This window comes from Ixodes scapularis, unplaced genomic scaffold (genome assembly GCF_016920785.2).
Source record: "Ixodes scapularis isolate PalLabHiFi unplaced genomic scaffold, ASM1692078v2 PGA_scaffold8__174_contigs__length_109621045, whole genome shotgun sequence".
NCBI classification, from domain to species: Eukaryota; Metazoa; Arthropoda; class Arachnida; order Ixodida; family Ixodidae; genus Ixodes; species Ixodes scapularis.
The window spans coordinates 73,656,707-73,669,165 of NW_024609883.1; the positions used below are offsets into that span (position 1 = coordinate 73,656,707).

The 12,459-nt window shown below is 45.0% G+C and overlaps 1 protein-coding gene across 1 annotated transcript in view; it reads left to right on the forward strand.

Annotated features, from left to right (window-relative positions):
- The first annotated feature begins 9,382 nt into the window (after positions 1-9,382).
- Positions 9,383-12,459, forward strand: part of LOC120846132 (thiopurine S-methyltransferase-like) — a 47,418-nt gene continuing 44,341 nt past the window's right edge. The window contains exon 1 of the mRNA XM_042286670.1: positions 9,383-9,473. The gene's annotated coding sequence lies outside the window, so the exon portion shown is untranslated. The remainder of the gene's footprint in view (positions 9,474-12,459) is intronic.

Sequence of the window (12,459 nt, forward strand, 5' to 3'; positions counted from 1 at the left end):
GTGACAAGTCATACAAGAAAGAAACATGCCTAGGACAATGTTTGCAGACTGCCTTTTGCACGATGGGTACCCGGGTGTGACCACGGCTTTCGTTTTCGCTGGAAGGCTTCACCACATGTCCGATACTCCTGCCAGACTGCAAATTTTCATGTGATTTCCATCGAATGTTATATTAAGGGGTCGGCGGATGAACTTGCGGTCCTGACTACGAGCGTCGCTTCCGCGCGGAGCCGCGCTGACGTAGATGTCCCAGGGGAGTGAGGGAGCGTTTGCTCGGTCTTCACAAACATTTCCCGCTTCCTCTTGGCGTGGTCTTTCTTTGCAATTGGATGTGTTTTGTTTGCGTTTTTGGCAACTTTAGAGAATTTGCTCAGCGAGATGCCGCCGGTGGAATGGGGATTGCGTAACTTGGTAAGTCGCGCTGTTGCGCATGTCGTCCGAGGCACCCAAAAGAAAACTTTAAAATGCATCAATGTCGTCTACAACCAGCTCGCTCCTCTCATACGCTCTAAGAAATAATGGACGAAAAACGTAGCAACGGCGCGTCTTCCTCCCTTCTACTAACGCGCCCCCAAGCGGACGCGAGAAGAAGGGAGGAACGAGACGTTTTTCTCCTTCTCCAGGCAGATCGGGTGAAAACTTTCGCCCTCCCGACTTACCTTCTTTCGGTTTCGTTTTTCGAGCACGTCGCGCACGGTGTTTAATCACTGTTGTTGAGTTCAATGATCTTCAGCGGCAGCGAAGCCCGCCTGTAATTCCGTCTTCTCGTCCAAACGTGCAAAACAGTTTGGTTGCATTGACGTTTTTACCCCTAATTTTATCGAACGAACAAACAAAGCCGCTAGAAACAGCGAAGTTCCGGAACAGTGCCAGCAGGGCTACGTACACTGGGTAAGATGGCCGTCTCCAGATTGCGGGACCCACGCGGCTGCGTATTTTCGGCACCGATTTGTTGTCCAGGGGCGTGGCCATTGACGTCACGGACGTCAAAACAACTTCCTTTAATTTAGTCACCTTTGACGTCACAATAATATTCACTCTTATTTTGACAACAACACGATTTATTTTGGATGCCCCTGACTGCATTTTGAAATGTCGGTCGCTCGGCGTGTGTGTGGTTGGGTGCTCGGCAGCTCGGCGGTGTCCGCGCTGGTGCGTGTTGTCGACGCGCCGCCTGTACTCGTCGCGTTCTCAGGAACATCAAGATTAGCTTTCTTCATTTTCAAACTTCGTCCGGTGCCGTCCGTCACTCCTGTTGCAAATGAAGATTAAGTGTACCGGAGGCGACAGAGCCCAGCCGCAGTAATTTGATACGCATTTTTCTCGAGCTGTACTTGTGTGTAATACGACGGAATATCTCCCTTGCGCAGAATAGCTACGAAGGTTGTGCAAACGGCGAGCCAGTGCTACTCCGGAAAGCAAGTCCCATACCATTTCGTTCAACAAAAATTCGTCGACAACATTCGTTTTTTTTTTTTTTTTTTTTTTTTTTTTTTTTTAGTATTAGTCATAAAAAAGAAGTGTCGTAAATATCGCCAAATGCCCCAACAAAACATAATGTTCGAAAAAAAAAAGTAAGCTTTTACTGTGGATGGAACCTGCGACCGCTTGCTCATGAGGTAGACATCTTTACCGCAAAGCTACGTTTTTTTTTTTTTTTCTTTTTTGTTTTTTTTTTATTAAGCTTCGAAAATCTCGTTTTGACAATTCGTTTTATACGAGACTTTCAGACGGCACGTAACGCGAAAGTAGAGTACCGTCGGACGGCATTTGATTGTGAACGCTCTGCAAAAGTGCCGTCGGACGGTACTCTAGTCACTACGACTCTTCTTTTGCAACAGGAGTGACAGACGGCACCGGGCGAGCGAAATTGGAAAACGCTGTTTCTGGATGTCGGCGATTGATACGCAACAGAAAGGGACGAGCACAGGCGGCACGTCGACAACACACGCCAGCGAGGACACCGCCGAGCCGCCGAGTACCCGACCACGCACACACTCGCCGACCGACCGACGTTTCAAAATTCAGTCGGCGGCATCTAACATGAAAGGTGTTTACGTCGAAGAACACCAAATAAAATTTGGACGTCCGTGATGTCATTGGCCACGCTCGCTGGACTTCAAATCGGTGCCGAAAATACGCACCCGACCCACGCGGAACTACAGTAGCGGAACCACGCGGAACTGTGTCGACGTTTTCAACGTGATGGAAATCGCAGGAACTGCGTTCAAGACGGGCAGGTTTTGCTGCCGGCCGCCTGGGTGCCTTCCGTGCTGAGTTCAGTTCTGTTTTCCGATGCCGAGTGCCAACAGGCAATCAACGTGATTCTGTATTTCTGCGTGTCAGCAACCTAGCAGCAACATCGTGATGGCAGTGTTGTGCGTTGTGAACAGAAGGTTGGAAAAATCGCCGATGTGACCGTGTGTTCGCGTATCAGTGTTGTAACAACAAGATGAGATGACATAAACTGTCGGGCATTGATGCCACTGGTCGGGCTGTGATCTGAGGAGCCAGGGTGTCGCAGGTCGACATTCCGCTTTACATTAAAGAGTTTAAGACTGCTTGAGGGATTAGGTGCAAACGATCGACGTGCGGAGAGTCGTGTTGGAACGTTGGTCTGAAAAGTATATATGCTCCTATCGTACAGTGGCCAATGTGACTGTCGGTTGTCTCCTCCCCGAGAGCGATTGCGCCCTGGGAAAAGGACTGAACAGTACGAAATTATGACGGAAAGCACGTATATTTACAGTGTGAATTTTTAGCAGTAAAAAAAAATAGTAGGCGAAATGAAGAAAAAAAAAAGCTACCCTTTATTTTGCTCTTTAAATATACTGCGGTTCCTGGAGAAACTGCCCAAGCAGCACGGTTTTTGGCCAGGCAATGGCCAACGGCTGGAGATGGTCTTGCGGCCAGTGGCCAAAGAGTGGCCATTGATTGGCTAATGCTTGGCCGATGGCTGATGGCCAATGGCCATTGGCCAATGATAAGAGAAAGGCCAGTCATCGGCCGATGGCTGGTCACTGTCTGGCCACTGGCCCAAGAACCATTGCCAACCATTGTCCACTGCTTGGCCAACTCTCTCCAAGTGGCGCGCTGGGATGAGCGCTAGAGGTTTTCGAGCTCGCTACGGCGTAGCTGCGTACACTCAACAGCTGCCGCAAGTCGCGGCTTTGACTGCATTCAAGTTCATCAAAAAACGATTTCTCTGCCCGTGAAGCATCACTTCCAGCTGAGTGAATATGCGCTCTACAGAGATTGATTGAAGACGGCAATTGTAGCCGATCACAAACAGCACAAATAGAGAAACAATCACTACAATAGGAATACTGGCTACGACGTGCCGTGCAGGGAAACAAACTCATGGCTTGAAACCGCACTGGAACGGTTTGAATTGTTATCTTTCAAATGATTACGGCATGATCGAGTGTTTTCTTTTTATTAAAAGATTCATCCCCTGAGCTATTCAAAATACTTTCAGAGGTATGATACTGCTGGATAAAATCAACATGCTGGGAATATTTTTTATTGCTCAGGCTGTCACCGAGAAATTCCCTACGTTCAAAACGACCAGTATAAAAGACGGAAACGCAGAGCTCGGGCTAGCGTACCGTTGTATTGATGTTTGTATTTGCACTGTATGTGTATGCGCTGAATGTATATTCACCTGATGCTTGTAGTATGCGTAATGTGTCTACATGTGTGTATACTAGAGGTTCTCGAAGCTCAATGGGGCGTGAGGAAATACATTTTTTTTTGTAGAACATGAATTGGGTGGTACCTAGAGCCACCTAGCCTAGCTACTTGCAATTACTCTGCTTGACCCTGCCATCTGGTGGCCAGCGATTTAACCTTCGTTCACGCTACGCGATAAACAGCGGCTTCGAGTTTGTTCTTTTTGGTTTCGCGGATTAGTTCGCCATTCCTCCGTGGTGTTGCCACTCCTACTGATTTTTCAGTAGATCTACTGATTTTTTCACAATTCTGCTGACTCAGTGATAATACCACAGACTCTACTGATTTTTTTTCTTTCTTGCCTACAGGTGGTCTAAAATTACTACTATTATTTGCTTTAAGGCGTGCCCTCGAGTTATCTCGGCACACTTTTGCGGGTCATTTCACGTACGTGTGTGCGTGTGTGTAAGTGTGTGTCTGTGTGCGCGCGCGTGTGTGTGTAGGCGTTGTAAAGGGAAAATGAGAGAAAGTAAGAGACCATAGAGTATGCGTTTATGTGACTACACAATGCAGAAGATAGTTAAACGCGGGTGAACTGGTTTGCAAAACGGGAAAGGGGGAGGAAGTCTTGTCAAAGCTATAGAGTCACTACAGAGCGACGGCACGGTTGGCCATTTGAGAGGGCGCACCCCGCTTTGCGCCTGCCTTTGGCCGTGCCGTATACATCGCGGTTTGAGCGATTTTAATTTGCTTATAACTTCCAATATGACGCGAAGTTTGCTACCACGATGTTTTGTCCGTGTTACTACGTTGCCTGAGCTTTACCTCAGCGCAAGCTTTCGACCAGTCAGAAAATCAGTGGAGGGCCCTTCCCTTTAAACATCTTGGGATATGGGGATTTTGAAGAAACATTCCGGCAACAAATTTTACTCAGAACAAAAAGTGTAAAACTATTTGATTGAGCAGACCATTAAGCGATAAAGACTGGGCAATTTGTGGGTATAGTAATTCAATTACTGTAATTTCATTCCTTTCTCGGTAATTTGCAATAGCAATTAATTACTTTCGGCTAAAAGAAATTGTAATTATAATTTAATTTCTTGCTTCAGTATTTGCAAAATTTCAGGCACAATTACAGATACTTTTACAAGACTTGGCGGCGCCGTCGGAACTTCTCTGAAAGCCTCAGCACTCGCACAAGCGGCCTAGCGCTCGGTGACACACTCGCACAAATGGACACCCACGCTCAACAAAAATAGCGTCATGTTGTTTGCTCTCTTAATTGCTACTTACATGGTGGGCTGAGAGAATCCCATTTGGAGCCTACCTCAACCGCGCCGTGTGGCGCCGTCTGCGATACGAGCTGAAAACAATGGCGTAAACATTCCAAAATATTGAAAGAAAGAAAAAAATTGAGCTTCAGCTTTCAGCTGAGGTTAGAAATTTTAACTGTCTAGGAAGCTTTTTTTTTAGTTTGTTACGTTTTCTTCCAGTACTGTCGCATATTTGTATATTTGTATCTTGTTCAAGATTATTTCCTGTTGGTGTTACGTGGGATATTATTTGCACAAGCATTTTCAGGACTGACCTCGCACATGTGAATTTTGTCAGCAAGGATACGGAAGCCCGGTTCGGTTCTTGTATATTTCTGACCCATTATAATTTCAACTCAATGTAAATATTTTACAATAACATGATTTTTGTATGTGAATGTGATCGTATGAGCGCGTGTGGATTTTAGTTTTATAGTAACACTAGTAAAATGTGCATAAATGACTAATTGTAACATTTTTATTTCCCCGGCTAACAAAAGTCTGTCAACCCAATATTTTCTTTAGCGATCTGGCATCTTCCAGCATACGAACTAATTTATTATTATTAATTAAAAGTATAAGAACGTAGGACTTCCTTGCCCCGTACTGTAAAGATCTATTATGATTATAACCAAATTCATAAAAGGAAACTACAATTCATGACATTTATACAACGATTCTTAAGCCTCCTCAAACATAGGGACAAAGAATGAACAAATGGTCTGCATTCTATGCAACTCGTTTAAAGTTATATTGTCACGGGTGGTGACCAGAATAACAATAACTGAACAGAAAGAAATAAACGTTTAATGTGACGAACTTGTGCCAAAACTAAAAGGGTACAAAGATAATAACAGAGCGTCGTGGGCGTCAAGTCGGCGAGACAGCAGAGTCGAGCGCTGGGGCGAAACTGACTCCGGCTTGCCACGCGGAGCCGTTTTTGTACACGCGTTGGCTTCTGGAGCATTGGACGTAGAAGGTTCGACGCGTAGAACATTCTAAACTCGAATCGGCTAGACGGTTCTCGAATTCACCAGAACATCTAATTGCAGTGTTAACAAAATGCGTAGCCGCGGCCAGGAATCGAACCCTGGCCCTTCGCGTGGGAGGCAAGCGCGATAGCCGTTAGGCTACGGCCGCGCTGCCTACTTGGCGTGCGGCAATATATGGCCCAAGCCAGGTCGCTGTCAGAAATAAGTAATTGTAAAGTAATTGCATTACTTTTTAAAAGTAATTTAGAATTGTAATTAATTACCTTTCACGTGGTAGTATTTGTAATTGTATTTAAAGGGAGGCTACGGAGGTTCTTGAAAAAAAAATGGCTTAGAAGTGAATTCTAGTATATTTTTACCTCGTGAACCCGAATACCCGAACCGTTTGCTGCGCAAGTATTGCTAAACGCGAGAAAACGCGACAGTCGCTGTACGTGACGTCATCGACGGGTCTTTTGGGTGCCCAAGGCTAGGGAGGCGGGGCTTCAGCCCTACCGTGAAATTGCTCTTGTGGCTCTCCGGCGCGTCGTATTGAAATAGAATTGTGATATCTGTTATTCTAAAGGCCACATGAACGCAATTCAAGTGTTTTCTCTCAAATTCAGAACTGCCCCATCTTGCTTTTCAACTACTTTTGAAGCAAAGTATTTGTAATTGTAATTAAATTACAATTTGGAAGTAATTTACCCATGTATGTAATGCTGTAATAGTCGCGCGTCAGCTGACTTCCGGATATTGCAGGAAGAGGTCTTTGGAAATTTATTTTTTCATATAGTTTCTACTTGCTTTCACTGCTCCCTTTTGTTTTTTGTGGAATTTTTCCCATGGGTTGTGAAAATAATCAATGCTAAAACCGTACAACACCAATACAAGTTAATACAACAATATATCACCGATATTTAGAAATCTAATGATTTTTGCTGATTTTTCAAACTGAAATTTACTACTAGTTTTGGGGAGCTGTGGCAACACTGTTCCTCCGTGTTGTGCGGTTGACGAAGGAATTGTGACTCAAGGAACAGCAAAAGTAGGACGTAAAGTGTGCGAAGTAACTGGATGTCGGTTGTCTCCGTTTAACATCGCAGTACTGGCGACGAGAAGACTCAGTAGATGCTTTTGAAACGCAAGTTTCTGTGCCTACGGTGGGAATCTGGCTTCGGAAATAAACACAGTTCGCGGAAAGCTCGTGCTACGCTTTTATTTGCTTCTCTCGTCCCGTACAAGAGACGTAGCGTCCTCGTTAAGCCTTATTGAGCACGATTTGCTCGATTCGGGGCTGCCATATTGAGATGCAGGCGACTGAGGAAATTTGCTTCTTTGCTTCAGGGATGAAAGTTTCTCCCTTTCTAGAGGAACATAGGTTACAAGACCGTTCCTCCCCTTAGGGAGGACTATCCATACCCTTTTTTCTAAGAATGTACAACTGGTTTTGGTTTCCACGTATGGATCCACAAAGCATCTTTCTTTTAGAACGCAGCTCTTAGGCGCCCGTTTCCGGCTTGAGCGGCGTTGGCGTAACCGCGCGGTGCATTATGGGAATGCGTGACGCCACTGATGACGTCATCAGTGACGTCATCGTCACTAATGACGTCATCAGTGACGTCACTGATGCCGTAATCGGCATCCGCATCATCGTCACTGATGACGTCATCGGCATCCGAATCGTCATCGTCACTGATGACGTCACTAGTGATGATGAGGTCATCAGTGACGTCACTGATGGCGTAATTGTCACGTGACCCCCGTGAGGTCACGTGACCCTTGTGAGGCGACGGCGACGCCGCTTGGAGGGAGGACTAGCAGACAGGGTGAGGAGGTGAGGAGGAGGGAGGAAAGATATACCTTCCCCTCAGTACCCTTCCCCTCCTCCTCCTCAAGAGCTGGGCTCTTATTCGGCGTTACAGGGAGTTGTAAACGGCTTTAATTTTCAACAGGAGGTAGTTCACAGAGTCTTCTGGATCTAACAGTGCTGCTGCCATGATCTCGTATCGTTATTTCGTGTACGCCTCCATTTTTCTACTCTGGTCAGCGCGCACCGAGGCTTGTTGTCGAGAGTGTGACCGCTAATTGCGTCTAATAACACTGACACAACTCTTGGCTCCCCGCCGTTCGTGTGAACGCTTCAGTCGGGGTTCGAGTTCCGCTGGTTCCGCCGGTCACTGACGTCACGCACATACCTCCCCGAAGAGCATCCCTCGCGTAAATAAACCTTTAGCGGAGTTAAATTTTCCCGCCTTGCAGTGGTATGAACGACGTTATATGAATGTTCGAGCGAATGGGAGACTTAGAGTGACACTCTTGGTTGTAGTGGAGTGAATATTTTAATTACATCGCTCATGAAGTAAATACAGAGGTCTCTAAAAAGTTTATTGCCTCATAAATGTCTTTTTATATTCTTTAAAATTAGAGCTAGGGTTTCGAGTTTCTTTTAAAGTGTTTGACTTTCCTCGCGTTTTCAGTACGACAAAGAATCCCCTAGAGCTGGCTTCTAGTGTTCATGTTCTGGCATTGGTCCTAGAAGACCAGGAAGGCAACGCAGCTTCAGAACCCTGTCCATGAAACTCAACAACACGTACTTATTGCGCGTTTGTTCTTTTGGAGTTCAATCACCTCAACCTTTTTGTAATAAAGTAAAAAAAAAAAAATAACAATAACAAGCGACACGAACGGCGGATAATAAAACCAACACACAGCAAGAATTCAGAGTGATTATTCCTACCGCAAGCTTTGGGTAGCAGAGAGGCATAAATTAAAAGTGAGAGAAGGAGAGAGTTATCAAGAGAGAAAGAAAGGGAGGTATATACGAAGGGCAATGAGAGAAATGGACAGTCGTACAAATACAAAATAACTGGTCGCAAAAAAAGCTTATTTTTTTTTCTTTTTGATGAGCGTTTGAATAGTGGTTTACGTTCGAATAGCTTTGACGTCAGGACTGGTCATGTGAAGCTGATAGGGAAGGGGAAGGGGGGAGGCATCAACGCTAACCGCCGTTATCTTCTACTCCTGAGTCACCGCTGTCTGTTTGAAAGAGGGAGAGGACTCTCGAAACGGCCGATGACAACGGAAGTGCAAGTTCACGTTGATGGGCTCCCACCTGTCTGCTCCACATAGACGAGCCCTGACGTTAGCGCTGGTTCGAACGTAAGCCACCAGTCAAGCTCTCCCCACAAAAAAAAAAGAAAAGAAAAAAAAAAAAACGCCCGCTCGCGTAGTGTTATTTTAGTATTTGCATGACTGCACGGAGTCGAGAGCTCATTGAACCCCAGCTGCACCTGTATCAATCTCTGACTGAAAAAAAAAAAAAAAATGGGAACGTATTTTCTTTTAAGGGCATAAAGGGCACACAGAGGGTGAGAGATAAAAGGACTGACAAGGGCTTCAATAATATAGAGGTACAGGCGCACAGACAGACGGTATAAAGCCTGTGAAACGCCACATCCCACATCTGGACTTGGTTCTGGCTGGGAAACATCCGATCAATAGACGCACATTTGAGGTAAGCGTTTCCCTCTTCACCGAAAATCGGTCTTTTTGTTCGGCAATTTGTGCCAATCGACAAAGCGGGAATAGGCGGCACCGATCGTGAACCTTTTTTTTTTATTTTTCTTAAACGAAGGAATTATCTAGCGCCAAGTATTCGAATGGTTGAGGTGAACACGTTCTCGAAACCGCGGTTCGAGCGCGAAAACACACATGCACCCGGACATCGCAAGAAATTAAGAGCATTCGAAAGTCGTTCCGCACTAATTTGTTAGAAAAAAGGAAAGAAAACGTAGCACGCGTGGGGATTTATACAGAGTGTTCCTGAGAGTTCTGAGGCGTAAAAATATTCGTCTAAATAGACAAAAAAAATAAAGAGTTCGTCGAAATTTTTTACAGACCTGACTTTTGGTTCTCTCATTTATTATATTCAAATTTTATAAGTGTGTAGGTTTTAGAGGAAAAAACTAAGCCTAAAAAGACCAGTTTGCTCTTTTTTTTTAATTTCAATCCACAGGTAACAAACCGACAAAGAAACGTCTGGTTGTACTTGCAGGTGGTTCACCACACCCTCGGATCTTGCTGGATCTGATCTCATGTATAAATCTAAAAAAGACTATCACGTTTCTTATTTATGTCATTCCATCTGTGATTTAGCAGGGTCATCCAAACGGTTTTTTTGGTTTTTCTCTTTGTGCATTAAAAAAACAAGTTTTTCTTTGACTTGGAATTATCTTTTTTTTTAATTTTAAAATTGTTTACCATATCTGCATTCTTGTTGTTGGTGATATAGTGTTGATTGTGGGGATAATAAATGAAAGACGTTTACAATTCCTTGTAATGCACAATTAGAGCGCAACTCTTAAGGAGGGGGAAGGGAGGGTACGGAGAGCGGGGTATGCCCCTCCTCCTCCTCCGTACCCTCTCCTCCTCCCCTCCTCTTCCTCACCCCTACTCTATCCTCCTCCCTCGTGACGTCACTCGAGATCCTCGGGACATAACTCGTGACCCTCGTGACGTCACTCCCGACCTTCGTCGGGGACTTCACTCGTGACCTTAGTGACGTCACACGTGAAGTTATTATGGGAAGCGTCCCATAATGCAACGCGCGGTTATGCCGACGGTGAAGGCGACACCACAGCCGGAAACGGGCGCCTAAGAGTTGCGCTCTAAAAGTGAGAGCTTTCCTGTTTGAGCAAGCCGGTACTTCGAATTCACTGTGCATAAAAGTGTTGAGTCAATGCTTCCCTGAACTATTCTATGTAAAAAGGCAACATAGCGCGATAATCTTCTTATAGACACTGTAGGCCTAATTTGTCAAACAGGAGTTCATAGTCGTAAAAATACCTACGGCCAAGTATTTGTCATAGATTATACGCACTAGGCGTCTTTGAACTGACTCTTTTGGCTGCATCATGTGCAGTGAGCGAATTCTACACTAGCAAGCCGAAATCTAGTCTAGATTTGATAAAGGAACAGAATGGACGAAGGAGATAAGCATACTTCACGAACTTTCTAGTTAATCGGTTAATCTTTACCAATAATCTAAATGCAGAACAAACAATGTAGGTGACATGGCAGCCAAACGAAAGAGTGGTGTCAAAGTGAACTCCAATTGATCACGAAGCGATGAAACTCTTAAAATACATTTTTCATCAAGTGAATACGAATAGTGCAGCATTTCAGGTATTTTACTGAAAGACAAGGCCTTAGTTTTTTCTGAATAAATGATTAAGCAATTTTCCCGGCACCGATTACAATATTCGATGTGCCACACTGAAGAAGGCCACAGTCGCCAATCGAACTAATACTCAAAAAGAGCTTGTTATCGTCCGCGAATAACAACACGCTTGAGTTTACCACGCAAATAGATATATGTCATTGATAAAAATCAGAAACAAAGTGGACCCGAATTTCAGCCCTGTGGTACTCCCGATAATGGAGTGCAAGGATCAGAAAAATTATTTGAAATGCGTACAACACAGCTACGGTCAGCTTGCAAGACATTTTAAAAGCACAAGAGAAGCCCCATTTTGTGACAATTTGTGCAATCGCAATGCGTGGTTCACCATATCGAAGGCCTTTGAGAGGTCAAAATAAAGCACGTCACCTTGGCCGCGATTGCATACAAAAGGTACTGAATATTCAAGAAAGGTACAAAGGTTTGTCTCGACCGGGCGTCCCGTGATAAAACCATGCTGATGAGAACAGATACGTTGCTTAAAATAAAAAGACAGACGAATGTGCATCCCCACCTCAAATACCTTTGCAAAAGAACATAACAAGGGTACGGGGCGATAGTTCCCAACTTGCATCTTTGGAAAGCGGTTTGCCTTGACTCAATCGGCCGGGTATTGAAAGCACACAAAAGCAGACAGCGTCCCAACAGACTTTCTTCTAAATTATCCAAGCATCGCGAGGAGAACGCTGGAAGTGTAATTCTACGGTCCACGCGCGCTGGCCTTCCTATTATAAAGGATTCGAAGTAAAAAATCATAATAAGGCTTTAACGAACGCGGGTGCAAGGCAAAATTTGTTTTATACTTTTTGCTTTAGAACGGTTACTATACTCTCTTTCATACTTAGCGTGCAACGCTGTCAAAGCTACTGGCGCGAGCGTGGGGCTTGATCTCGTTGATCATTTGCACTCGTTCTCGCGCAAACAAAACCATAAATGAAGCCACGCGCTCGCGCCAGTAGCTTTGACAGCGTTGCACGCTAAGTATGAAACAGAGTATAGCAGACGCCAGCACGTGCGACGCGTGCAACTACAGTCGTAGCATGCACCTCGGTGCTTGGATAATTTAGAAAAAAGGTATGTTGGGACGCTGTCTGCTTTTGGCTATGTTCCAAATCTTACCCGAGTAACCTGCCTCCTACGTCAGCGGGTAATACCACGTGACATCGCGAGTAAACGATCCGCGACTCGATTTTGGAACGGCCAGGATAATCACCTGATACTACGCGGATTGGCTTCGTCTTAGGCGACGGCAAAAAGAAAA